Source organism: Lepidochelys olivacea (genome assembly GCF_965140295.1).
Source record: "Lepidochelys olivacea isolate rLepOli2 genome assembly, chromosome: 3".
Lineage (NCBI taxonomy): Eukaryota > Metazoa > Chordata > Testudines > Cheloniidae > Lepidochelys > Lepidochelys olivacea.
Genome location: NC_140413.1, coordinates 9,366,557 through 9,392,233, shown reverse-complemented (window position 1 = coordinate 9,392,233; position 25,677 = coordinate 9,366,557). Strand labels below are relative to the sequence as shown.

The following is a 25,677-nucleotide window of genomic DNA, read 5'->3' as shown; positions in this document are numbered from 1 at the left end:
TGCGAGAGGAGACCAAGACTGCAGCAAAGGGCCAGAGACTCTGACCAAAGCAGCCGCCTTCTCCTGTAACTCTTCCATGGGAAACTGTTCGCAGCAATCCCAAAAAGGGTCAGAGGATGGAAGTGAAGGAGAGTGCAGAGATGATGGGAATCCGAATGAGGATCCTGACAGGGAGGCTAACAGTGATGGAGGCAGCAAGCCTGCAAAGATGTATCCTGACAGCGAGGAGGAAGATGAAGAGGAGGACAGACCATCCTCATGCACCAGTCCTGTAGATGGAGAGAAGAATGGTGCTGATGGCGCTGACCCCCAAAACAATGAAGACACCAATAATGGCCAGAAGACTAAAAAGAAGACTGAAAATGCCGATGAGATTGACCAAGACGACTTGGACTTTTAGAGCTGCTAATCAAAGACTGGGCTTTTTTTAATATTACTTTTGTTACGTATTCCAGTATTACCAATGAGTCAGTCCACCCTAACGGGCATGTCTATTAACTGAGTTAAACATGTAACCTTCTGTTGGAATCCTGTAAGTGAAATGCGTAAAATCAAGGTTGCTCACTCTCATTTCTAGAGGGCTGATCAATGCGTTCAGTAGACTGAGGAGGTTTAAGAGAAACGTGGGTTTGGGGAGCTGCTGTCATGTGTGCATTTCCCTCTTATTCCAACTCTTTAGCTTGCCCTGGTATTTTCTTCTTGGGTAGTCTGTGTCTCAGCTGGGCTTTGTCGTGATTGACTTCAGGATGCCTTGATGTATTGCACGTAATCCTTTTGCAAATGCTGATAAACTGTGGGACCCTGACACCATCTGGATCATTTGCCAAAGTCTGCTCAGAGCCCGCATAAATGTCCATTCCTTATTCCTACTAAGATGTTCTCCAGTATAGGGCATGATGCTGCGAGATGTGGAGTGATCTTAGTTCCCATTGACCTTTCAATGAAGCACGTAATGCCTTGCAGGATCAGTTTAGTAGAGCCAAGTTCTACCCAGCCATCCATTTCTACTGCACTCATCGTCCTCGTATCTAAGCACTTTACCCTGATATAAGGTCCCTCATACAATATTCTAAGAGGCACCGTGCTTCTGAAATCAAAAGCAGTTGCAATTACTTAGTACCACTCAGTATTTGTTCTATAATTTATTTCCCCAGTATAACTGATCAAATTCATCTTTAAAGTGTAAAAGATTTGCCCAGTGCCACTAAAACTCCTTACCAACTAAGGAGTGTGAAATAGTCACAACAGAAGCTGGAACTTTTCAAAACAAGCTTGAGCCGAGGTCCTGTTTTGGGGAAATTGTTATGAATTATTCCAGTTAGGATATGTACAGTTCGTTTCTAGGCTGAGGCAACCAAATAAAGACAAACTGCAGAGTGTCTCAAAGTTTGTAGGTTTATTACGCTCGAGCGTGGTACCACTCTGTTAAGCAGAACGGGACCCCGATTACAGGTTACACAAAGATTATATACTGTTGGCAAAACATCCTGCCTGTGTGCCTTGGGGGGCCTAAACCAATAAACAGGCCTTCTCCTTATCTATCACCAATCCCCTGCAGCCACCTTCCCCCTGCAAAAATGCTGAATTAGCAGCTATTTCAGGCACATCGGCTGGTTCCTATCTCCTTTGTTTCCCTTATCTTGAAACTGTCCAGCTGTCCACCCTGAAGGATCCTCCCTTGGTACGTGATGTGCTCGCTTCTAGTTAATGGCCGAGAGGAAACCCAAAATGGAGTCACATTTGCGAACTAGGTTGATTTTTCCTAACAGTCCCTCCTTTTCTTATGTACATCAGTAAACTATATCGGGGCCGAATAACCTCGATGCAAGATTAAAATTTGATGGCAGCACATACTACAGCATTGTAGGTGTACAAAAAGTAATACAAAAACAGAAACAGCCATTAGAATGAGGTACAAAATACGACTTCCCCAAGCCCCCAAGTCTGGAAGCCAGGAGGTGAGCCAGCTCCAGGCCTCATGGAATCCGGTACTGGTGTCGTCAAGGGTGACACGGTGAAGCGAGGTGGCCTGCTGCATAAGGGTGTGGATATCGGTTTCCACCCTGCGGTGTTGATTCACAAACACAAAACAGCTTGAGTTAGCAAGAGCACAAACCCCCCACCCTGGTTTGCAAGGAGATAGTCTAAGGCTAAGCGGTTCTGCAGTGTGGTCTGAGATAACTGAGTCACCTCAATTTGAAGGGTAGACAAGGCGTCTGCGGTGGCATTTGCCATTAATTCTAAGGCTGCAGAAATATTAACTATAGCCTTTTCCAATTCACTCACCCCCACCCAGGGCAAAAACCAATGAACAAAGGAGTGAAAGCCTGTAGGCCGTTCAGAGAGAGGATTTAATGGGACATTTCGTTGGTTCCTCCATACCACGCTCCGAATTTCTCCCTGGGCCAGGGTCTGGTGTACTGTAACAGCGGGTACTAAGGTGCATTTACCACACCAACCTGCCGGGAGGACCTTATAAGCCGTGTGGTTGCACAACCAGAACCAGCCTGATCCCTCAGGGACCGGTCACCGTACCCTGGAATACTTGGGGGGACTTGCCGCACCAGACCTAATGCGGGTGGTATCATTGCACCCTACAAAGTTACCCACAAAAACTGTATTTTCGAAATTCTTATGTCGTGACATACATAAAGCATAACTACCCTGGGCCACCATATCAATAGACCAAGTTTGGATTTTAACATTCCAGTTAAATGGAGCGTCTGTCCATAATCCGGCCAGGAGGGTTTGGTTGAGAGGGATAGGCACCCCTACCAACGGGATTCCCTGACCTACGTACGTGGGGGTATGAATACAGACCCAACACCGCATTTGGTTAACCCTCTGTGCTATAGCAGGGGTTAAATCCAGGAAGCTGTTGCCTTCCCATCTGTGTACCGAACTCGAGAATAGAGAGGGGATTCCACAGGCCACCCATACCAGTATTTGCATCCTCCTGTGTAACACACACAAAACAGGACAACAAATATAAGTCCAAGTAACAAGAAAACAAGAAATCCTGATGGAGTCTCGAGATCCCAATAGTTGGGGAGTTCAGCTCAGGGACTGCCAGTGGTGTTCATTCGTGGGGCGGCTCGTCAGACAGCTCGTCGGGCCCAGGCGGGGGTCCCTGCGCCAACTTAGCGTAGCTGTGATGGATCCAGGAACTTCTACCTGCAACTTTTAAAGCAGAATAAGTACATAACAGAACCTGGTATGGCCCCTCCCATCGGAGTTCCAAGGGGTCTGTATGGGGGAATTTTTTTATCACCACCCAATCCCCTGGTTTGAAGGGATGAACCTGTAACCCCAATGGCATGGTTTGAAACAATTGACCCGCAGACTGGTTGTTATTGAGCTCTATTTGTAATCTGGCTTCATACCTAGCCAAGGTCTCATCTCCATCCAAAAGGCTAGTGTGAGCGGGAACACAGGTTCCCGGAACGAAAGCCGGCCTCCCAAACAATACCTCAAATGGGGACAAGCCCAGAGGCATGCGTGGGGCCTGCCTCATGTGCCACAGGACTATGGGCAAAACCTCTGGCCACTTCAGTCCAGTCTCTTTGCAAAACTTTGCTACCATCATCATCAGGGTTCGATTCATGCACTCCACCTGCCCTGCTGACTGGGGGTGATAAGGGGTGTGGAGTTGTCGCACAATACCCAGGCACTGGTACAGCTCCTCTAAAATCTTTGCAGTGAAGTGTGATCCTCGGTCTGAGTCGATGACTTCAGGGACTCCAAATCTGGGCACAATGTCTTTCAGTAGAAATTTTACCACAGATCTGGCATCTGCTTTTCTGGTTGGTACTGCTTCAGGCCATCCGGAAATTTGATCCACTATTACAAGGAGGTGGTGAAACCCCGAGCTTTTAGGCATTTCTGCATAGTCCATCTGTAATCGCTGAAATGGGAAGTTAGCCCAAGGTCTCCCCCCGTAGTGTTGGCATTGAGCCGAGACCGAGCAGAGAAGGCCAGGTAAGTAGAGCAGGAGCCAAGAACTCGTTTCACCGCCGGATAGACATGAGGCGCTGCCCAACATTTAAGAATAGCAGCTGCAGTGGCCTGAATGCCGGCATGTCCCAAAGAATGAAAATAGTGGGCGGCCGAGAGCAGATAGTGATGGGGGAGAATAGCTTTGTTCCCGATTCGCCAAACCTTATTGATGCCTTCAGAACCTTCCCAATGTTTCCAGTCCTGGAGCTTGTCAGGCGGCACATCAGCATACAAGTGCGTCCAGTCCATTGGCGGGAAGGACGCATCCAAAAGAAGAGTTGCTGACACCGGGAGGGGCTGAAGGGCAGCAGTCTTTGCGGCTGCATCAGCCAAAGCATTACCTTGAGAGACAGGATTCTCAGACTGCTGGTGAGCATAACAGTGGACAACAGCCAGTTCGAGAGGACCTTGAATGGCACCCAAAAGTGCAGAGATTAAAGGGCCGTTTGCAATCTTAGTGCCTGAGGAGGTTAGAAACCCTCACTGTTTCCAGAGCTGGCCCGTAGCATGGCAAACCCCGAAGGCATATCTAGAGTCTGTATAAATGGTAACAGATTTCCCAACAGACAACAAGCAAGCCCTAGTAAGAGCGTGCAATTCCGCGCCCTGAGCACTAAAGGAAGGTGGAAGGGGGGCTGCTTCTACATCGGTTGTCTGAGTAGTGACGGAACAGCCGGATACCCGCTGGCCCTCCAAATAGAGGGAGGATCCATCGGTAAAAAGGGACAGGTCCGGGTTTTTCAGAGGAAGGTCGCGTAAATCCGGGTGAGGCTTACCGCTCTCAACGATGACGTCCATACATACATGGTGAGGCGTGCCATCCTCCGGAAGGGGTGTCAGTGTAGCAGGGTTGAGGATGTTGCAGCGCAAAGGGTGATGTTGTCAGCGGCCAGCAGAATCAGCTCGTATTTGTGGGCCCGCTGCGGAGACAGCACCTGCATTGTATGCTGTTTTAAGAGAACCTCAACCTCGTGGGGGACCCAGACAGTCAAAGGGTGCCCCAGAACAATAGGGCGTGACCGTTCCACCATAAGGGCCGCAGCGGCAATGGACCGCACGCAGGAGACTGATTCCCGAATGACAGGGTCTAATTGTATGGAATAGTAAGCTATGCGGTGTGGGCGATCCCCTAGGTACTGCAATAGGACACCGCTGGCCACTCCCCGCTGCGCGTGCCTGAAGAGAAAAAATGGTTTACTGTAATCCGGGAGTCCCAAGGCGGGTGCAGAGATCAGGGCTTTCTTTGTGGATGTGAAAGCGGCTTCCATCTCCAGGGTCCAGAGAACAGGATCGGGGTTAGAAGTTGTGGTGGCCTGGACTAACGGTTTCACCAATTCCCCGAAGGCCACTATCCAGGGTCGGCAGAACCCCGCAGCACCCAGGAAAGCCCACAACTGCTTTTTTGTAGTCGGGCGTGGGTAATCCTGGATTGCCTGCACCCTATCAGGGGAGAGTAAACGCTCTCCAGGCCGAATCACAAAACCTAAATAGATCACCTGGGTTCGGCACACCTTCAGCTCGGATGGAGATGCACAGTGGCCCTTATTAGCTAATGCAGTAAGCAGAGTAACAGAATCAGCTAAACATGCATTATAATCAGAGCTAGCAATCAACAAATCATCCACATATTGGACTAGAACAGAGATGCTAGGCAAAACAATGTCTTTCAAATCATCGACTAGAATTCGGGAAAAAATAGTGGGGGAGCCTGAGAACCCTTGGGGGAGGCGCATCCAAGTTAGCTGCTGACCCCCCGCAAGTGAACGCAAACAGATACTGGGAGTCGGGGTGCAAAGGAATACTGAAAAATGCAGCACACAAGTCTACAACTGTGAAACAAGTAGCCGACTGGGGAATCAGTGTCAGGATAGTACTCGGATCAGGGACCACTGGGTGGGGGGTTATAACATAACTATTTATTGCACGCAGATCTTGAACGAACCGATAAACTGGGCGCCCATCTGGGCCCAGTTTTGGCTTTTTCATAGGAAGGACAGGAGTATTACAAGGAGAACTGCACGGAACCAAGACCTCCTGAGTTAAGTAGCTAGAGATAAGAAGGGAAATACCTTCCTCCGCCTCCTTCGGCAAGGGATATTGTTTTACGGAGGGAGGCGGCCCATCCCTCACCTACAGATTGACTGGAGCGGCTGATTTAAGGAGGCCCACATCGGTGGAACTCACGCTACACAAATTGGGTGGAATGCTGGACAATTCTGTGGGGAGATCGGGAATCGGGGTAACTGAGACCATAAGAGAAGCAACTGCTGAGTCTGGGACGGACATGCGAAGCCTGTCGGGGGCACAATATATGTGGGCTCCCAGCTTTTTAAGCACGTCCCGCCCAAGAAGGTTAGCGGGGCCTTCTGGCATGACAACAAATCTATGTGACAACTTTAAAGAACCCAGCTCCACAGGGATGGGGCAGGATAGGGGAGCCAGGCACGGGTTGCCCTCAACACCCTGCACCCAGACCTTGGTAAAAGAAAGAGAGCCCGGAACAAAAGTTAAAGTGGAAAGGGTGGCTCCGGTATCCACCAAAAAGGGCACAAACCGTTCCCCAATTTTCAAGTAAATTTGCGACTGCAATCCAAGATCCCATTCCAACTCTCCCACAGCTCCCAAAATCTCCGCCTCTAGTCACTGGGGATTAGCGAAGTCCTGGGGAGCGTTAGGGGGAAAGGAAAAACCAGTCTCCGGCTGATCCTGCCAAGGAGCCCCTCATGGAAGCAGGGGGCATTCCCTCTTCCAGTGCCCCGGTTGCTTACAATAATTACAGTTCCCATTCCTTGTCCCACCCCAGCCTCCTCCCCGTCCTGTTCCGCGTCCGCGTCCCCTCCCTCTTGTATTCCTGTGTCCCTGCCATTGCTGAGTCCCCAAGGAAACCTGCAGTGCGGCTGCCAACATACTTATTTCCTCCTTCTTTTGCTAACGTTTTTCCTTAGCTTTCTCCTCGTCCCTACCATTAAACACAAAAGTGGCCAGGCGAACTACTTCGCTTAGGAGTTTCCCTGGCCAATCGGCAACATGTTTAGTTAAATACTTCTTTATGTCCGGCGCCGCTCGATCGACAAAGTGAGAGACCATCATCGTGCAGCTAACCTCGGCTTCTGGCTCCACCCCTCCCCCATACATTCTAACCTGCTTAAACAAGCGGGCCAAAAATGCAGACGGATGCTCATTTAGGTCTTGCTAGCATTCTAATTTTTGACCAATTTGCCGTCTTACTACCCGCCCTATGGATGCTCTCCAGGAGCCATTCCCAGGCAGCTGAGAGGCGGGCCCAGCCATCGAGGTCATTAGGATTCCAACCTGGATCAGCTTCGGGCCAATGGGTGTGATTCTCAGCGTCCCCTGTCCAACGCCGATTAGTGTCTAGAATAGAATACCTCTCGTCAGGGGTAAATAGGGTTTGCAAAATAGCCTGGACGTCTGCCCAGTTGGGGTTAAATGCTGTAAAGACTGAACGGATAGTCTGTGGGACTCTTTCCGGATCGTTGCGCAACCTCGGCATCTGTGACTGCCAGGTTACCAGGTCCCCAGGGCCAAAAGGGTGGTGGACCGTGATAGTAGTGACACGGTCAGTGCCCGTCGCAACGGGCTGTTGTATCAGGGGTGCTTGAAGCGCAACAGGGGGTAGGGTTAGAGACGGGTATAGAGGGGCAACAGGAGCAGGAGTAGGGGGAAGAGATGGAGGAGGGAAAGCAGCATAGGGCGGAGCGGAACCCGCAAGCGGCATGCAAACCTTAGATCTGGTACCAGAGCCCGAAGTCGAGGGGTGCCCCTTATCTCGGGTATATGCCCAATTATCCTATACATACCAATAATCCATTTGAGCTGGATGCTTGTCCTCCAGCTGTTGTCTCAGGCAGGTTAATTCATCCTGCCCAAAAGTTCCGTCGGGTGGCCATCCAAAGGGCGTCTGAATAGTCAGCGCTGGCATTCGACTTTACACAAAATTACAGCTCTCCTTTTACCTAACCCATGGGTGCCAGAAATATTTTTCCAATTCTTGAGAATCTCAGCCAAAGGGGTTCCCCTGCTCACGCTCTGCCCAGAGCCCATTCTAGGGCTACCAAAAGAATGCCTAATGTGCCACCTTATCGCCTAAGCGACAGCCCACACTCCCATTCCTCCGAGTTCTCAAAGGTGAACTCACCCGGTGCCGGCTGAAGTTGTCCGAGGGAAGGAGTGTGGCTTCACTTACAAGGGCGAGCCTAGAGTCCCATCTGGGTCGCCAAAACTGTTACGAATTATTCCAGTTAGGACACGTACAGTTTGTTTCTAAGCTGAGGCAACCAAATAAAGACAGATTGCAGAGTATCTCAAAGTTTGTAGGTTTATTGATGTAAGCAGAGTCAGGATGAGCTCTACCCTGACATCTGGTGGCGAGTCATGGTGGGTTGTGGAAAAGAACTCTAGGGGCTGATCTCATTTGCATAGGCACACCCACCCTGCCTAGATGGTCACTTTGGCTGCTGTAGGAGCCCCAGTTTCTCTGTTATCGGGGCAGGAATAAACTGTTATTATCCTGATTATGTGAATCAAAGACAGTGGAACTGTACTTGGCCTTTTGTTATGATGGAGGGACTCACTATCAACTAATCAGCACTCGCTAGGCAAGGGTCATGGGTTCCAACTCCCAGTGAATGGAGAGCAGGTGAGGACAGGTATTAATATTTGGTGGTATGGGCTTGCTGGTGGGGGTATTACAGACTAATTGCACTTCCTCCTCTCTCCATTGTAGAATATCAGAGCTAATTTTGATTCTATTAGGAGTCTAGTTACAGACTGCTGAGCTGAATTCACTTTGGGCTAATGGTGCACCAGCACTGAGGCTCCCCTACTACAAACTGAAATCACAAAAGAGCTAAACTTACTAAGAGCTGAAATCACTGCGTGTTGTGTTAAGTAGTGGGGGAGCCTGAAGATATATGGCGGAGCAGTTTGTGGGACGGCAAGCAGAGCGGCTGGTGGAGCAGAGCAGTTTGTTGGATGTCTGGAGCAGCTCATGGGGAGGTGGGGCAATCAGCTTTAGACCACGTAAGGGGCCCTAAACACCCCCAATCTCCACCCAGGTTGGGAGGTAAAACTCTGCAGATAAACTTTTGAACTCTGGGGCTGCCCTGACCAGGGACAGAGACTTTTGGGTCGTTGGACTTTTGGGACTTTGGGTTGCTGGACTCAAGAACCAAAGGGAAAGGACATGCCCCAATTTGCTTGGGGTGGGTTTTTTGCTCATGAGTTGTATTATGAATCCTGTTGGTGGTGTTTCCCCAACATAATGCCACATTGTTTCTCTCTGTTATTAAAAGGCTTTTTTGCTACACTCAGACTCTGTGCTTGCGAGAGGGGAAGTATTGCCTCTTGGAGGCGCCCAGCGGGGGTGGTATATAGTTGTCCCAGGTCACTGGGTGGGGGCTCGAGCCAGTTGTGTATTGTGTTATTGGAATGGAACTCCTAGATACTGAACCCGGCCCTTGTTGCTGCCAACTCTGACAGGCAGAAGGGTTACATTATGCTCGAGCGTGGTGCCGCTCTGTTAAGCAGAACGGGACCCCGATTACAGGTTACACAAAGATTATATACTGTTGGCAAAACATCCTGCCTGTGTGCCTCGGGGGGCCTAAACCAATAAACAGGCCTTCTCCTTATCTAGTACCAATCCCCTGCAGCCACCTTCCCCCTGCAAAAACGCTGAATTAGCAGCTATTTCAGGTTTCAGAGTAGCAGCCGTGTGAGTCTGTATTCGCAAAAAGAAAAGGAGGACTTGTGGCACCTTAGAGACTAACCAATTTATTTTCCACTTTTATGCATCCAATGAAGTGAGCTGTAGCTCATGAAAGCTTATGCTCAAATAAATTGGTTAGTCTCTAAGGTGCCACAAGTCCTCCTTTTCTTTTTGCAACTATTTCAGGCATGTTGGCTGGTTCCTGTCTCCTTTGTTTCCCTTACCTTGAAACTGTCCAGCTGTCCACCCTGAAGGATCCTCCCTTGGTACGTGATGTGCTCGCTTCTAGTTAATGGCCGAGAGGAAACCCAAAATGGAGTCACATATGCGAACTAGGTTGATTTCCCCTAACAAAATATAGCTAAATTTCACACTTCTTTTCTTGTCGGTGGGGCGATTTTGAAATAGAAACAGAACCATTTCCAAGAGGAGGTGACATTGCCTCAGCATGATTTGAAAATATAAATTTTTACACGTCTTTGGGATACACAAAACCATTTTACCAAAATTCACAGAAAAAAGAAAAATTGGTAAAGTGTGAAAATGCCTTACACAAAATGGATAAAATGTGTGTAGGCAATTTTCTGCAGCTATCTACAAACCACAATAAAATAAGGCCTCAAAGCATCACGTTCAAGATTATTTTCTAAATCAGATACAATTAATTGACTTCAGCACATGCTTAAAGCTGACCCTGTGCATAAGTGCTTTACTGAATCTGGGCTTAAAAATGTAGAAAAATCAGATAACCCAACCCTCCCCTGTCCCAAAAACAGACTTGCATTTTATAAGAACCCAGTATTACAACAGATGGTCTAAGTTCTTACATCTCAAGTGAATATGGGCCTTGGTCTATGGGGTAAATTACACTCCTGTGCAAGGGTCTATGCATGACAAGTTTATTTAGAGGGCCTAAGTATGAATGAAGTGGTGCATATATGTCATGCTGGGACTCTGCACAGATGTGACTTGCACCCTACATGAATATTGATTAACTGCCGCATGGTACGAAGTCAAGTTTGAGGTTACATGTCACCAGCAGAAAACACTGGCATGTTGGAACTATGTTGTGACTGCAAAGGTCATGAAATCCAATGCATGGATCTTCCAGGGTCCAAGACTGCACTGTCCCCATTTCTGCTGAGAACTGACGAACACTGCAGTAACTTTATTCACCGAGGTCATCTCTTTGTAGTTAGTGGGACTATCACATCAGTCATTCACAAGCACGTCTGCTGGCTCGGGCCCAGAGTTTCAAGTCTCAGACTGAGCAAGAGAACTTAAGATAAATAGAGAAGGCTTAGCCTGTACGCTCTCACTTCTACAAGCAGGTTAAAGAAGCACAAAAAGACAGGCATGAGCAATGTCTAGCTATTCCTTCCAGAACTCCTACTTCCCCTTTCCAGATCCTTCAGCCTGCTGCCAATGATCCTGATCCAGCAAGGCACTTAAGCATGTGCTTAACTTTAAGCACATGACTAGTCCCATTAACTACTCACATGGTTAAAGTTAGGCATGCATTTAAGTGCCTTGCACAGCTGGAGCCAGCAAGCTTGCTTTCTGGGTCAGAGACAAACAGCACATCTCATCGGTCATTTTTCTTACTACTGTGGTGTCCTATGACACACCAACTTTATGATTGTGAATTAACCCCTTGTAACTAGGTAGACAAAAGCAGACATCACATAGCCAGCCAGGAGAACATCCTTCATTACAGACAGCTGGGAGAACTTCCTATTAGAGGTGTATTTTTTAAAATGTAACCGTAAAACCACAAAAATTGGCAGGGGGACATGGGATGACAAAATTATTTTTAACTTGTATTTACATTGATGTCAACTTTGTCCCTATGAAAGAGAAAACCTGCACAGATATTTGAATTCTGCACTGTTTGTATATCATCGTAATGCCTAAAGCGTGCACATCCACCCACGTAAGAGCCCAATCCTGTTATGGCAAACTCACACAAACAACCCTGTCAACTTCAGTGGGGCTATTTCCATGAGGAAGTGTTCCAGGATTGGACCCAGAGACTTATGTTGTTGAACCAGATCTTTTTCACTGATTCCCACTCCGGTCTTCTCTCCCTCAAGAGCCCTGAGTTTTTGTGAACGGAAAAAGGATACATTGTGATTATGTTTCTCACCCTTGCTATGCTACAAAAGTTTACATTTCCCTTTGGCTGATATGAATCACTTGCATGTTAAATCTTGCCACTGCCCTCTCCTTTTGCCACAGGGACGCATGCTAATGGCAGATAAAAAGCCCTCACATTCTTGCTGGCTGGGAAGATAACGCATGTCAGCACCCCAGTGGGGATTATAGCTGCTCGCTTTTAGTGCGGAGTTGAGGCTGAGGAATTATGAACAATATGGTATTTCCACAGTTGTGTCAAATGTGTCTGGCTGTACATAGTTGGGTGGTTTTCTTTGCAAGCAGGACAAATTGTCTTTGAACGTTGTTTGGGTTTTTTTAAAAAAAGACTATGTAGTAAAGGGTTAAGTGAAATGATGAAGCATGTGATGGAAAATGAGATCGCAAACCACTGAAATAAAACAAAACTGCTTTCTAACTCTTGGGGTCTTCTCCAGATGTGTGCCCATCACAAACCAGTCTCACACGGGGAGCACAGTGATCACACTTGCCTGGTGGTTCCTTTCTCACACAGTGCTCTGTGCAGCTCTGGTCCTTTACATTCCCAGCTGCCTTGCAGGAAGGGAGGGTTCTGTTGTTATTACAGGACCTTATAGTTAGCCAATGGGATTCTGCAGAAGCTGGGAATGGGTGACGGGTTGGATCACTGGATGATTACCTGTCTGGTCATTCCCTCTGAAGCACCTGGAATTGGCCACTATTGGGAGACAAGATACTGGGCTAGATGGACCATTGGTCTGACCCAGTGTGGCCATTCTTATGGTCAGAGCTGGTTCTGCACATTGCACGACTTCTTTAACTTTTCTTGAGTTAAACAGTCACTGGATCAGTGACATTCAGACTGAGGCTTGGGAGCTGCAAGTGGCTCTTTAGTGCGTCTCCTGTGGCTCTTTGCTGCACACGACATTGAAACCCTGTGATTGAATTATTAACCACTCTTTTAGGGAATGTTGATTGCTAATTTGGCTCCTGGACCACTGAGGTCTGAGTATCACTGTGCTGGCTGTACACAAAATGGCTTGATGGCAGATGTTGTAAAGCCCTCTAGCTACCCTGAGGTTAGGGCGGTGGAGGTAATGGGATAACACAGCTGCCTTGTTACCCAGAGGTGTCCCCACACTACCCAGCTCTCCAGGGCACACTGTATACCAGGCACCTGGAGATGATATTTCCTTCAGTGTCAGTCCCAGAAAGTACAGGACTGCAGCTTTCCCCAGCAGCGACACCAATGGAAGTGGGCTTACTGCATCTGCCACTCAGCGCCTCTGACAAGGCGTATACTCCTGCAAAGGGGCACCCCGGCTAGCTGAGAGGAAGGATGGTCCCGTGGCTGGGGTCGTCATTTGGGACCTGCCCCCCCCGGGTACGAGTCCCTGCCCTGTCATAGAATTCCTGTATGACCTTGGGCTTGGGCTTGCTGTGTCTCACTTCCACATCTGTATAATGATAAATGATGAAGGATTCTGACGATAAATCCGTGCAAGGCTGTGAGGTACTTAGCTACTCCAGGGAGGCAAGCTTATAAGTAGAGCCTGGTGACAGTCTTTATCTTGTATACATTTTTGTTTTATTTTTTCAGGAATTGTGTGTGATTTTTATCCATTTTACCCAGAAAGCCTGGGGTGGGGGTGGGGAGGGAAGCAAGATTGCGTTCTGCCCCTGGGATTGGGGGCGGGGGGCAGCGGCAGGCCTGGCTGGGAGAGAGATCAGGTCTTGTCCCCAAGGGGGAGAAGGGAGGCCCTGGGGGAGTTGGGTCCTGCCCCCTGGAGGGGGTTGAGTCTTGCCCTGAGGGTGTGGGGGTTGGAAGGCCCTGGGCGGGTTGCAGCCATGGCTTCTGTTCCATGGGACTGGGTCCAACTCCCTGCTCTGGATATTGCAACCTGGCACATGGGGCCACAGAAGAGCTCAGGTTTGGCCTGGCTGCCCCCCCTCATGAATTTGAGTGCGTGGACGCTGTTCAGTCAAATTTGGCCTTGCGGTGCCCCTGGGTCAGGATGGAAGGGGTGGGGGCGGCCAAACCCGAGCAGTGCTGTGACCCTGTGTACAGGTTGCAATGCCCAGGGCAGGGAGCTGGGCCCAGCCCTGAAGGACAGGAGCCACAGGATCCATGGCGGCGAGTGGGTTTTTCATTTTATTTCACATTTGCAAACAAACACAGGGCTCTACTTACAAGTGCTACAGCCAGGAGCGATAATTCTCAGAGGGAGGCGGAGAGGCGATGGGGCCGCACTGCTGTCACACACAAGGATCATGTTTTCACACTACATAGCACAGTTCATAGTTGAGCCCTGGATAGATGTAATTGCCAGGATCCCTTCTCTTTCCTTTGTCACACATTGCTAATACACTTATTTTTTCCTCCCATCATTGGAATCACCCTAGTTTTCCATGAGTCCTCAGAAATAATTATGAGTGGTCCACTAAGTTTGTTTGCTAATTCCCTTAATAGTCAAGGGCACGTTGTACGGAGAGGCTGATTTGCATATGTTCCTATTCATACAGGAATGATTTCTGGGAAGTTCTCTGGCCTGTGTTGTAGAGATCAGATAGATGATCACAGTGGCCAATTGATTTTGGTTGTGGGTTTTTTTTTTAAATCCCTGTTTAAAACGCAAAGGACCAATTCCTGCCCGCTGGCTGCAGGGTCTGGCCCAGCTGAAGTGGTGCAATACGGCTGCAGAAAAGGGAGGGATGGGTAGGAGCTGGGGTTTCTGCTCCAAGTACCCAGGGGAGCTGTGCTGCACAGGGTCTCTCCAACACCCTGCACACAAGGGCAGGGAGCAGGCCAGCTATAGGTGGATCACTGACTAGGTTGCTCCACAGGCCAGACCCACGTGCAACTGAGCCACAAAAGCCAGCAAGGCTACAGCTTTGTTGCCTCTTCAGCTGTGCTGGACAGGCTGGGGGTTAAGGCGTTCGCCTGGGCAACGGGAGACCTGTGTCCAATGCTCTGGTGTCTCACAGCCTTCTTGTGTGCTCCTGGGCAAGTCATGTAGGCCCATAAGATCCAGGGTATTTAGGTGCCTAATTCCCATAGATTTCAATGGGTGTTAGGCACCTGGATACCTCTGGGGACCTGGGCCTTAGAGAATATGCAATGGGAGAATAAACTAGGATGTGGGGATCAGGTTTAGAGCACACACAGGGGCGTGGGCCTAAATTAGCCAAGACACTGTGAGATCTTGCTTAACGCTTTATCAATAAGACTACCCTTGTATTAGAACAGCCTTGAAACTCACCAATACCGTCCATCTTCAGCCGAACCATTTGACAAACATTTCCCCCGATGTTCACCCGCCGTAAATGGAGGCCAAGCGTCTTTGCTTCTCTTGCAAGAGCCACCGACTTGGCAGCTCCCTGCTTCATTTTACGTACTGGGGGCCAAACCCTGCTCTCAATTGCACTGCACACAACTGGAGTCACTCCAGCAGAGTCACGCTGGATTTTCACCAGGGAAATGGACAGCCGACCTCAGGGATCTGAGAGGGGAGCATAAGTCTTAGTGGAAGCAAGTAGAAGTCAAGCTCCTAAATCACTTATATGCTTCTGGAGCTGAAAATTCCTAGTGATTTTAGTGCAGGGAGAGGGGGGCTTGCCGCGGTCAGAAGGGCAGAGCTGGGTCTGTTACGCTTGCAGGAGAAATATGTACGTGAACAAAGAGCTTGTCAGGTTAAAAAATCCCTTTTGTTTAATTTTGAAAAGGCAGGGATTAGTAATGTGACAGCTCCCCCTGTGGTCTGGGAAGGGGGTAAACTGGAGGGGATGGCTTGGTTTGCTAATCCTCATGTTTCAAACCCTGGGAGTCCGTAGAACCCCAAATCCAGTGAAGTGCTGGAAGCGGCTCCCGGGAGACCCTGGTTCAAATCCCACCACCAGACTAAAGTGAGAGGGACTGAGGTTTCCCTGCTAAAGACAGCAGTCCCACTGCCCCCCCCCTGCCCCCAGTTACTGCTGAATCTGCCCCTGCCAGAGACTATTGTTTATGCATCGAGGACCAACTTACATTGCTTTATGAACAGATCAGATTGTACTGAATGGCAGGGACATCCCAAAATACCACCTGGAGGAGGACACCCCTTGTTCCATAACATCTTCCTCATGCCCCATTGTTTCTGCAGGATTCACATCACTAGTGCTGTCTAAAACAAATATCTGACGCACGCATGAAGAGAATGGGCTGGCAACGGGCGGGGGGGGGGGGGATCCCTGCACAAACAAGTCTGTGCTTTTGTGGAAAAGATGTGCCCAGGCAGGCATAGGATCTTTATCATCTTCCATAGCAGTTGCCTACACTGACCCACACTGACTTAATTACACCGGACGTCTCTTGTGACTGCCAACTAACCGTGGAAAGGTTCCCACTCTAATCTCATCAGCTTCACCTTCCCATGACATCTCTTGAGCAGAGACAGAGGACTGGGGATCTCTGGCAACATCTTTGAGCCACAGCTGGCAGCATCTGGGGACAAGCCATCAGGCGTACTGTTCGGAGGAGGGGAGGGCAGAGCAGATACTAGAAATGAACCAATAAACCACAAGGCTGCATCTTCTCCATCCCTGGTCTCCCTCTTCTTTCTCCTGCCTCTCTTCTCATCTGTTGATCCTGGTGAAGATTTCCTATCCCGACCAACCCAGCAAGTGCTGCATGTTCTTTTTGCTCACCCTCCCTACCAGCTAACCACAGGTCATCCACCAGCATGTGCAAGGAGCAGTGCATGGAGCCTGAAGCTGGGATCGGGGCGGGGAGTGGACGTGACGGATTTGTCTCTTCTGGGACTGACCACGCCAGCCAATCCAAGCCTGGGGCCTGGGCGGGGGGGCAGAAGTGACGGATTTGTCTCTTCCGGCACCGACCGCACCGGCCAATCACACCAGCCCACGGGGGCCCCCAAAGTTCAGGGCTTGGAGTGGTTGCCCCGATTCGCCCTACCCAAGGGACAGCTCTGCATACAGCCGTCCCTGGAAGAGTATGTTTACTTCTGGATGCCGTCTCTCCAGACAGCTATGTGAAAATGATGAAGGGCCTGGACAGGGATGTAGTCGAAAGAGAGAACCTGAGACATGAGGCCTGGTATAAGGGGCTTGCTGTAAGGCCTAAGGCCTGAACTAAAGTCAGGCGCTGCGGCTATAAAGCAAAGTTAGCAAGAGTCAAGCTCTGAGCAAAAGTTCTATATTATATATGTTACAAAGCAGATGCCTGCTTGCAGGTTCATGGCTCAATACATGAACTTGGCAAGACCAGGGCTGATGTTGCAAAAACACAAACACTCCTAGGCACCAAATATTCACATAAACACATTCCAGAAGGGTAGCACCACAACACCCCGATACAAGGTTATGGTGTAAACACACTCCCCGAAGATGATACAGGGTCACACTGATCTTTCCTAAGGATAAGAGCAGGATTATTGGGTAGAGATGGTTTGATTGGACCAACAGCTACAAGGAAAAGGGCTACATGTAACTTCTTGTATCAGTGTATAAAAGAGGGGGGTCACAGAGTGGGTGTCTTTGTCTGGCCAGGGTGGGGGAGCAGAGGGTCAGGCTGCTCACTGAGCCGAGTCCTTGTCACAGGCCTACATGTTTCACTGTACCTGTGTCACGTACACGCAGCCAACAACTGACAACAGCGGGTAACTTATGAGGAAAGATTCGAAGAGCAAAGTAGAACTGAGGGTGGCTAAGAGACAACCAACCTGCTGGCCCTATTCTGCTCTTCTGTTTGCCCATTTAGTGCCATTGACAGCAGGAGCATTACTCCTGATTTAGAGCCGCGTGAGCTCAGTAGCCAGCCCATTAAACCTATAAAGCTTCACAGGGAGTAAAGACCTAGGATGGGAATACTTTGAGTGGGTTTGTTGTGGGGATAGGAATGTGAGGAAGCTGACTGGGATCCTAGGGGAAAATTTGTGCCAAGGAAACGGATGATGTTGTAGAATAGTTTCCCAGGGGAGCCCCCATCAGTTGGGCTATTGAACACTAACCTTGTAAATGTACAAGAGGGAACCAGCCGGCATTGACTGGGAGACAGACCAGATGACTCCCTAGGTCTCTATGCATAGAGCGGTAACAGCTTTCTGGACCTGGAAGCTAATTCCATGAGCATGGCTAGACAACAAGCAATACTGTCAACAAGGCTAGATGAAAACGATCCTTCTGCCTTGAAAACACTGAAAAACTAACAATCCTATTGGTAGAAGGGTGGAGGTGGGGTAGGCAGACAAGGATTTTAAAGAAACTAGTTTTAGCTGAGGATGTTTTGGAGGGATGTAGAGGGGAGATACCGTCTGTCCCCATCCATACTAGAGTTGGAGCGAGGCTGGTGGCAACAGAACCGTGGCCACTGATGGCAGAGCTCTAGAATGGTTTTATTGAATCAGTGCAGACAGGGATTGTTTGCTTCTGAAAAAAACACCTTATAAAACCAGGCTGTTCACTACAGCTGTACATGCGTGAACAGCGCCTCGCCCAACGTAATCCCTGTGAATCTCCAACTGAGGCCTCTCGGTGCTTCTGCAGTACAAACAGGGTCAAGGAGGTGTGGTCTCCTAAATCCTTTCTACTGCCTCTATGTGGAAGACGCTCAGATTCTGTGGCGATGGGCAGTGGCCAAAAACCCTGAGATGGTAGAACAGGGCCAGTGTTAGGCAAAGGTCACCTGGAACGCTGAGTTCTTGTCCCGGGGCACCACAGCCTGCTGCCCCACCCCATGCCCCAGCATGACTCTGGCCTGACGACCCCTTTAAGGGTATGACTGCACTGCAGGTGGGAGCGGTAACGTCCAGGTTGGGCCGACCTACACTCACTAGCTCTTCTCAAGCGAGCAAACTAAAAATAGCAGTATCTCTGAAGTGGTGTATATAAACCACTCCTCCAGGCAGACAGTGCTCGAGCCAGAGAACCCTGCTCTAGAAAGGACAGAGTCCATCGGAAGTTGCACTGCCTTTCACAGATCACCACCGAAATTGGTGGCGTAAGAGCTCCAGTGCCCTTTGGCAGTTAAAGGGTGAACCCTTCCTGTGGCAATGAAGCAGTGAATTCAAAGGAGCCCTTAGGAGCTGGGCATTATGCACACGGCAAAAGCAAGAAAGTCATCATCATCATCATAAAGAGAGGCTGCACTAATTGCCTCCCAGGAGGGGGAATCCACATGCAGGGCTTGCTATTGGTGGATTTCACCGTTCCCTGGAGACCCAGACTGTCATCCCCTGGAATAACCCATGCGCATGAAGATACATAATAAGGGTAAAGCAAAAAAATCTTCTCTCATCAGGTGGAAAGAAGAAACGTCATGTCTGACCCACAGCCGGGCAAACCCCAGCAGGTTCCGTCCCTGGGGAAGCCACGGACACATCATTTTGCTTTCTGTCTATGCGGGTCTGCAATCCCTGACATTTTGCATTGAGTTTAGGAGTTAGAATCCAAAAAGCTGCTGAGACACCTGGCCGAAACTGGTGCGTTTTCAGTTTTCTTGGTGACTACAATGTTGTGGTCCTTTAAAACCTTTGTTATCTCCCATTGGACCTGATCCAAAGTCTACTGAAATCAAAGGAAAGATTCCCAGTGGCTTTGGATCAAGCCCTATCTGCGGTATTTCCTGGTATGTTCATCTCCATTTTTACTACACAGGGCACTGAGAATAAACCAGATTCTGAGTTTAACTAACTGCAAATACCTGTGCAAAGGCAGATGATTGGGATACCCTTATTCATACTCTGAGCAGCATTACAGTAACAGCTAAAGGCTCTAATGAGCTCAGGCCCCATTCTCTTAAGCACAGAACAAACACATCATAAGAATCGGCCCCCAGCTCCAAAGAGCTTCCAGTCTGCACAGACAAGGGCTTGAACAGGTGAAATGACTTGCCCAAGGTCACACATGAGGTCAGTGGTATTCCCTAGAAGGGGGAGCAATAGCTCAGTGGTTTGAGCATTGGCCTGCTAAACCCACGACTGTGAGCTCAATCCTTGAGGGGGCCATTTAGGGATCTGGGGCAAAAATTGGGGATCGGTCCTGCTTTGAGCAGGGGGTTGGACTAGCTGACCTTCTGAGGTCCCGTCCAACCCTGATATTCTATGAATGCAGATCTCCTGCTTCCTAGTCACTGGACCACACTGCCTTGCCAGGAGTAATACCTTACTCATGTGACCCTAGACAATTCAGATGGGAAATAAGGTGGAAATTTTTAATGGTGAGAGTAATGAGCCACTGGGACAATTTACCAAGGGGCGTGATGGATTTTCCATCACTGCAATTTTTAAATCAGGATAGGATGTTTGTCTAAAAGCGCTGCTCTAGGAATTATTTTGGGGCAGTTCTCTGATCTGTGTTATTCAGGAGGTCAGATTAGGGGAGCCCATTAGCCCCTTGTGGTCTTAGCTGCTATGAAGCTGCTCCATAACTCGGTCCATTAACGTCAGAAAGACCACTCGTGATGTGAGGTAGGAGTTGGCTGCCTATCTATCTGTGAAGAGCTGGGCCCAAACATCTCACCAGCTAGCCCTTCATGATCTAATAAGGCAACTGTCAATATTTCAACATCATTTCCCTCATACTGTGGTGATAGCATATTAGGCCTGCTAGACGTAGCTCGGGAGACAGACAAACAGGCACGTTGCAAAAGGGCCCATCTGAGAGGGTTTAGACTGGGAACCGTCAGCTGATCCCATCGCTCATGAAACCATTGTGCACTTTTGCAGACATTTTAAAGAACCCACAGTGAGTTTGGAATAAAACTGCCACTGAGCCAGGGGCTGTAGATTCAGATTTCATTGCAAACACCCCACTTACTAATTACATTATTATCAATAAACATTTATCATGAAGCATGGTGGGAGCACACAGAGGTGAACCAGGCTGGGGCCCCACTGTGCTGAGTGTTGCAAAGACATTTAGGAAATGCCAGCCCCTGTCCCAATGAGCTTACAATAAAAAAACAAGACATCATAATAGCTAGCTGTTACATAGCGCTGTTCATCAGCAGATCTGAATGCACTTTATAGTGGAGGTCAGTATTGTTGTTCCCATTTTACAGGTAGGAAAACTGAGTCACAGGATGGTGCAGTGACTACACAGTTGCTGGCTCCAACAGACAGCACTGTAAATGAACCATGTCAATTAGATATGGACGAGACCACTGTAGGATCTTCCAGTCCATCTGAAATGCATCTGAGAGTCTATTCTTCTCTGGTCTACTTTTACATCTCCCAAGCGAGATCGGTCCCATTGTCTCACTTATTTGTAATTCAAGAGTGCTGTCTAAGTTTTGCTTGGCTGTCCATGCTTGTGTTCAAAGTACAGCAGGTTGGGAAAGAAAGCCCAGATTTATAAAGCTGAAAAATATTATATAAAGAAAAAGAAAGAAAGAGCAATGCAGAGAAATGCAAATAGGCAGCCAGAAGTAGCTGGGGATCAGCTGTAATGGGAAGGTTTCAGTTTGATATATAGTGTCACAGCTATTATTAATGGTCTGCTGGTTTTTACCTTTAAAACTTTGGCTGGATTATTTATTATGTCACCCCAGTGTACAGATGATCTATGGAAGGGGCAATAATATTTGTTCTTGGCCTCTTGGATTTACTGGGTTTTTACAGACTTTAATTAGGTTTAATTCTGCCCTCCCAACACATAGAAAGAGTGTGTGAATGCACATACATACCCACACACGCATATACCCCACGATTAAATGACAAAACATAAAGTAGAAAAAACAGTTTTAAAAAAATCGTCACATTTTAAAACCCTTTTCACCATAACGAGCAGCTCTGCTGATGGACTTTGCATATTATGGATGGGTCAGAAGGTTTGTTTTCATTTGCAAATGATCAAGAACTCAGGAAATCCAATAGGAGAAGAAACTCCACCAGAACCATGGAGTTGGGATCTTCCCGTTAAATTTGTTGTATTTTCCAAAATCTACAGATTTCATCTGAAAAAGTGTCAAGCCTCTGTGGTTGCCAAGGTAAGAGCCACCTCCTTGAGGTAAATGGATGGAGGAGCTGCTTCTGGGTTCAGGACACAGACTATTCAGTCCTTGCCTCACCGTGTGTTCCTTCCATGTCCCTACACTCCAATCCTTTGGCTCTTTCTACTCTCTTTGCAAGCTTGCAGCTGAATTCCCAGATCCGTTGCAGCCCACTACATTCCCGGACTCCATCCTCAATCCCTTAATGCTGCCCTTCCAACTTTCTAAACTGATGCCTCAATGCCCCCTGCCCAAGCTTTGCCAGCTCGCGCTGATTTCCCCAGTCAGGGATGATGGAGAAAAGAAAAGCAAGCTCAAACAACAGACCAAAATCTTCCTCTCTCAGTTACACCTGTGACTGAGACCTAGGTGACGTCGGTTCAAGTCTCCAGCTCTGCTGCTGCTTTGCTGCGTTACCTTGGGCAAGTCATTTCCCGCTCTGTGCCTCAGTATCCCCTTCTGTAAAATGGGGGATAATGATAAAAGACCTCCTTTGTAAAATGCTTGGAAATCCACTAGTAAGAGCTAGGTGTTACTACTGTTTTCCCATACGTTCTGCATTATGATTCTGCATTGGCAACGCAAGTGATTTGTAACCACGGAAAGTGGGGTAACACTGACATGGGCAGGGAAACAGCTTGCTTGGGCCTACAGAAAGGGATGACAGTGATGAAGGAGGGCAGGCATGAGAGAGGATGATGCTGACCTCCCACTGCCAACGCTGAGACCGCATCTAGATTGATCTTCAGTGGAACTATGCTATGGCAGAGACACTTGGCTCCCCTGGGCCCACTGCCCAGTGTGGGACATAACAGCCGTGGGGGAGCTGCGTGCGTGTCTGCATGCTGGGTCCAGTGTTGGACGGACTCCGCGGCAGGACACTGGGGAGCCCTCCAAGCAGTGATGGTCAAGACACTGGGCTCCCCTCACCCACATACAGACTGAGACCCTCCTCTACTTCAGCCCCTTCCCCACCCCAACTCTCACACCTGCTTACCTCTTGGCTCCCCCCATGCCCCGATCAACTCCCACCCCTCTGCAAACCATGCAGCAGCTCTGTGAGGTGCTGGTGAATGGCTGTATAGATGGGGATCAGGGTGAGTAGGGATATGTAGGAGTTGGGCGGGGGTTTTGGATTGGAAGGGGAGCTTTGCTCGGATGAGTCATTTGGGACTCCTCTCACCACTTCTAGTCCCCACTTTACCCTCCATCATCCTTATGCACAACCCATATTCCCTTGTGATCCCACCCTCCACAGCCTCACTCGGACTCCCTGCCTCCCTTGCAGGCCCACACACCTCCCGTGGCTCCTTACCCCCGCCACCTCCCTAGAATTTCCACAGGATCGACTGGCACAGCCCTGCCCCATCCGAGCCCCAACGGGAATCCTCGTCACTCGCATCCCCCACACTGCCCTATAGCCTCACACTCCTCAGCACACAAGGGTGGACGTGGCAGAGTGTCCAGCAAATTTCTCCTCCTGCCTCCCCAAGCGGGCTGGGGAATTCCACCAACCAGAAGATCCCTCACGAGCTGCATGGGGCACTTGTGGACGCCAGAGCCACCCACCTGCAAGCCCTGTGGCTCTGCACTGGGTCTTGGCTCATCCCCTTCAGCTCCTTGACAGCATGGCCCTGCAGGAAGTGTCCCACCAACCACCGCCTCAGGAACCCAGGGACTCCATGACCAGCCTTATTTTACCTACTAAATCCCCCAGGGTTTTGGGAGGTAGCAATGCCTTGGAGAGTGGCTACCCCTTTGACTCCATCCCCTATGGCCTGGCTTGCCCCTTTGCAGAGCACAAAGCTGGACACCTGCAGGACCCACAGGCAGAGGGCGTTCTGAAGGCTCCAGGGAGGGATACAGTTTTGTGGGGGAAGCTCTCTATTGAGGTATGTAGCTAGTCCACATCACAATAACACCCCCTGAGGAGATGATATAGACCTACAGTAGCTCAAGCTTCTTTCTGTGCATGTGTGCACTCGTACCCAGAGGCGGAGAGATGGCTTGTCTACAGTAGGATCCCGGGGGTGCGACTGCAACTCAGGTAGCCATCCCCAAGCCAGCATTATTCGAGCTAGTTGGGGCCCAGATCAGCAAAGCCGTGGCAATGCAGGCTCCAGCATGGGCTAGCTGCCCAAGTCATTACCCAGCAGCCTGGGGGGCAAGGGGGGGGCTGTACAGCCTGCACTGCCGGTCGTGTGGCTATGGCTTAAGACAGCTAGATTAAAACTAGTTGGGCTACTGTCAAGGTTCCTTCCCCACTCTGAACTCTAGGGTACAGATGTGGGGACCTGCATGAAAACCTCCTAAGCTTATTTTTACCAGCTTAGCTTAAAACTTCCCCAAGGTACAAACTATTTTACCCTTTGCCCTTGGACTTCCACTGCCACCACCAAACTTTATCTGGGTTCCTGAGAAAACGTTGTTTGGAAACGTCTTTCACCCCAAAATCCTCCCAACCCTTGCACCCCACTTCCTGGGGAAGGTGTGGTAAAAATCCTCACCAATTTGCATTGGTGACCATAGACCCAAACCCTTGGATCTTAGAACAATGAAAAAGCATTCAGTTTTCTTACAAGAAGACTTTTAATAGAAGTAAAAAAGAATCACCTCTGTAAAATCAGAATGGTAAATACCTTACAGGGTAATTAGATTCAAAACATAGAGAATCCCTCTAGGCAAAACCTTAAGTTACAAAAAAGACACACAGACAGGAATATTCGTTCTATTCAGCATAGCTATTTTCTCAGCCATTTAAAGAAATCATAATCTAACACATACCTAGCTAGATTACTTACTAAGTTCTAAGACTCCATTCCTGTTCTGTCCCCGACAAAAGCATCACACAGACAGACACAGACCCCTTTTTTTTTCCCCTCCTCCCAGCTTTTGAAAGTATCTTGTCTCCTCATTGGTCATTTTGGTCAGGTGCCAGGGAGGTTACCTTTAGCTTCGTAACCCTTTACAGGTGAAAGGATTTTTCCTCTGGCCAGGAGGGATTTTAAAGGTGATTACCCTTCCCTTTATATTTATGACAGCCACAATTGCAAGGCGATACCTTCAGAGGGGAATAAAGACACAATGGCTACTACTGCAAAAAAGAAATAAATAAATAATAATAATAATAATAATAAAGGAACATTTGTACTTTTTCAAACAGGCAAAGGAATACCTGTGAATAACGGCGATACCCCCCAAACCCCCAACATTCCCACTGAGAAACCCACAAGGGTTGCTGATAGAAAGGTTCGCAGCACGGTGAGAATACAACAGCCCTCTGCTCAAAGCAGCCACTTGCAACATGCCATGTCAGCATTAAAAGGTTAAACAAACGCCTCGACTGACTTTAAAGAAAAAAAAACCGCGGCCCTGTTTTATTAGTTGTAAAACAATCTTTTTCTCTTCATCATGAATCATTATTAATAAAATACCAATAGCTGGGGGCCTGCAGCGAAATGTGTTACGGGAATTCTGTTCTATTGCTTTTACTGGCCAAAAGGCCAAAGCCAAAAGCACCCTGGCATCATTTTTCAGTTTCATCTGTTGATGCACCAATTGGGATGATAGAACACCCTCCATAACCTGTCTGTCCTGGGAGAATCTGTGTTTACTCAGTACCCTGTCAAGGTGAGAGGTCCAAAATCCCATGGCAGGTCTTGATGGATCATCTATGCTAGATTTCATACATCTCCTGCTTCAGGAGGGGACCTGACACAAATAATTGGTGTCACCGCTGCTGGTGCGATGCCAAATGATGCCCGACGCTGGTCCGATGCGGACAAAACAGTTCAGAATAAGCTGCTCAGCTGGTTTGCCCCGATCAGGTGGG

The 25,677-nt window shown here is 48.8% G+C and overlaps 1 long non-coding RNA gene across 1 annotated transcript in view; it reads right to left on the bottom strand.

Moving 5' to 3' along the window:
- Positions 1-1,397: 1,397 nt before the first annotated feature.
- The window catches only part of LOC311517364, a 55,555-nt gene continuing 31,275 nt past the window's right edge, over positions 1,398-25,677 (bottom strand). Inside the window, exon 3 of the long non-coding RNA XR_014710678.1 lies at positions 1,398-3,180. This is a non-coding gene — a long non-coding RNA (uncharacterized lncRNA). The remainder of the gene's footprint in view (positions 3,181-25,677) is intronic.